We start from the raw sequence: 3,359 nt of genomic DNA, 5'->3' as shown, positions 1-3,359 counted from the left end.
TGCTGCATGACTGCACCCAGCCTCTCCTCCAGAGGGACATGCAATGCAATGCCATGGTCCTTGTTCTGCATCAAGCAAATTCAGGAAGCTCATTCCAGCTGCAGAAACCTGGGCATCATCTACTTTCTTTGCAGTACCAGTCTTGACCAGAAAAACCCTTCCTACACCAAGCAAGTGGCTCTTGATCCAGCTTATACCTTGTCATCCCTTCTGCAAACCATCAGCAAGCCTCCCAGATCAGGAAACATCTCCAGGCACTGCCCAAACACTTCTGACAAACTGTAACCAGAAAGAGGCCACCTGCAAGGCATGTTAAAGTCCTGGGAGCTCACCCTCACCCAAAGGAAGCACAGGTAAGGCCCTCCAAGTGCTGCAAAGCCAGTTAGGAATGCTTGATGCCTCCCATAGGATCACTGGGCAGGGCAATCCAGCTGACACAGCATTGGGCTTTCAGGAAGTTTTTTTTATCAAGCTCAAATAAACCATCTCAGGAGCAGCACAAAGGTCCCCCCTGTCAGAAATAAGCAGGCAAGAGTCCACTTTGCCCTGGAGGTGCCTGGAAGGTGCCACGAGTGCAGTGTTGCTTGCCAAGGCTCATCTGCCCCTGGGCCTGGCAGAGGGGAGGAGAATGCACCCAGAAGTTGTTGTCATGGAATTACCGCATCCAAGGCAAAACAGGCCGCATGAAGCCCAGCCGGGAGCTATGGATGATGCTTAAAAATCTGTGAGTAGAAATAAAGCAAAGCTCTTGATAGATTCCTTCAAGCCTGCCCCATGCAAGTGCTTCCAGCACATCCCAGCCCTGGACAACTCAGGACCTCCTTGCACAGCTTGAAGCCCAACAACCTCTGTGACCATGGGGACCTGCAGAACATGCAGGCAGAGCACTGGACGTGGGCACCACTGGCCCTGGGAGCAGGAAGGGAAGGAGAGGGGAGAAAGCTGCTTTGGGAGGCAGATTGCCCGAGCTGGGTCATAACCCCAAGGCTGGAGCAGATATCAGGTCTCCATGCAAGAAACCTCTAGAGGAAGTGAACTCCACGTGCTGTGTGGCAGAGCCATTCAGAGCACTGACAATATTTGGGGGCAGATTGTTCTTCCCCATGTTAGTACAACACCAACTCACCTGCTGGGTCTGGATGTCTATGGGCCAGCAATGGCCCCACAACTGCAAGAGGATCACCACAACCTCCACTGTGGGGGAGGGGGAAAGCTCCTTGTTCCATCCCACAGGGAACATAAGTCCCTGCCCATCCTTCATTGCCTTTCCCTGCCCCACTGGGGGCTGCTCCCATCCTGAAGCCCCCAGCCCACATGCTGCCCCAGGAGCAGAGCCCAAGGCTCTGCTGTCTACAGGACCCTTTCCTCCAGCTGTGTCACCACAACCAGGCAGCAGCCTTCAGCACATGGCCAAGGACTCCTGGGACAAGCTGGCAGAGCCCTGGAAGCCAGCCCGGGCAGGGCAGGGCAGGGCCAAGCTGGCAGCAGGCAGGATAAGCCAGTGCCTGCCCATGGTTCCTGCTGCTCCAACCAGCAAGCCTGTGGCAAGGAGTGGCCATGGCCCCTTGCAGAGGAGGAAAGGGCATTTCCCTGCTCTTATCTCCAGTCTGCTCCACAGGAGCTGCCTGCACTGGTGAGGCTGGCATGGCTCTGCCTGAGGGAGAGAGAGCACATAGAGAATTTGGTTGGAAAAGACCTTTCAGATCATCAAGGCCAATCGTTAACTCAGCACTGCCAAGGCCACCACTAAACCATGTCCCTCAGCACCACATCTACATGTTTTTTATATCCCTCCAGGGATGGCGACTCCCCCCTGGGCAGCCTGGGCCAGTGCCTGACAACCCTTTCCATGAAGAAATTGGTCCTAATATCCAATTTAAACCTTCCTGACACAATTTGTGGCTATTTCCTCTTGTCCTGTCACTTGTTCCTGGGGAGCAGAGCCCGACCCCCCTGGCTCCAACCTCCTCTCAGCAGCTGCAGAGCCAGCAGGTCTCCCCTCAGCCTCCTTTGCTCCAGGCTGGACACCCCCAGCTCCCTCAGCTGCTCCACCTCAGACTTGTGCTCCAGTCCCTTCCCCAGCTCCATTGCCCTTCTCTGGACACCCTCCAGTCCCTAAATGTCCTTCTTGTTATGAGGGGCCCAGAACTGACCCCAGGATTTGAGATGTGCCCTCACCGCTGCCCAGCACAGGGGTCAATCCCTACCCTGGTCCTGCTGGCCACACTAGTGCTAACCCAAGCCATGATGCTGGTGGCCTTCTTGGCCACCTGGGCACATGCTGGCTCATATTCAGCTGCAGTCAATCAACATCCCCAGGTCCTTTTCTCCCAGATACTTTCCAGCCACTCTACCCCAAGCCTGTAGCATTGCATGGGGTTGTTGTGACTCAAAGACAGCACCAGCAGGCAAAAAAACCCTCACTGGCTGCACGTGCTCTCTTCCTCTGCTTCCTAGCTGGCAGCAGGAAAGAACCTTGAAGTGCTCACAGGAGGGAGGGAAGCAGCTCTTCAGTCTAACTGTGAACCTTCCACCCTGCCCAGCTTGGCACCATCCCTAGCAGAAACAGTGGCAAATTGGGAATTTGGCCCTGAAAAAGCTGGGACAGTGCTTGGCATGGGCACGGGTCCAGCACAGTCCTTCTAATTCCATCCCCTGTGCTTTGTCCCTGCTCCATTACATTCCTGGGGGACTGTCATGATGGTGTTTCCCCCTCATGTACTGGGGGGACAAGACTGGGCCTTGGGCAGAGTGGCACTGGGGGACACATGGGATGGGGTCCAGCATGTGGTTTTGCCAAGCTCTCCTGGGTGGGAATGTCCCACCTACACATGGGCCCCCCAAATCTGATCTGGGGGGCGGACCAACACAGACCAGGCAGCTCACAAACCACCAGCACCCTGCAGCAGGCAGGACACCAGTACAGGCAGAGCCCATCTGGGATAGACCAGGGTCACACCAGGGTCCAGCTCAATCCCACAGGGATGCTGAACAATATGCTGGACCATGGCTGTGGGCCCAGGGGAGAAACCAGCTGCTCCTAAAAGGAAGAGCCACCCCTTCCCGCAGGCTGCCAGTGAGTTGTGGTTAAACTTTTATAAAAAAAACCCACCCAACCCACTTTGCAGCTCAATCTGCAGTGGTGGGGCTAAGGCACAGCCCTGCCCCCTGGGGCAGCTCCCACACCAGCACTGCCCTCCGACCTTCCCACCACCAGGGACCTCCAGCAGTGGTGCCACCCCCTACAGGAAGCTGGGGGGGCCCCAAGAAGCAGCACCCGGGTGTGGAGCAGAGATAAGGCTGGGAGGAGCCCAGCAGCAGCTCCCCCATCACCCCACCGACCCCGAGGTCCCCCTTCA

The sequence above is a fragment of the Chaetura pelagica genome, unplaced genomic scaffold (genome assembly GCF_000747805.2).
Source record: "Chaetura pelagica isolate M959 unplaced genomic scaffold, ChaPel_1.0 scaffold301, whole genome shotgun sequence".
In the NCBI taxonomy this organism is placed as follows: domain Eukaryota; kingdom Metazoa; phylum Chordata; class Aves; order Apodiformes; family Apodidae; genus Chaetura; species Chaetura pelagica.
This window is presented reverse-complemented; position numbering follows the sequence as displayed.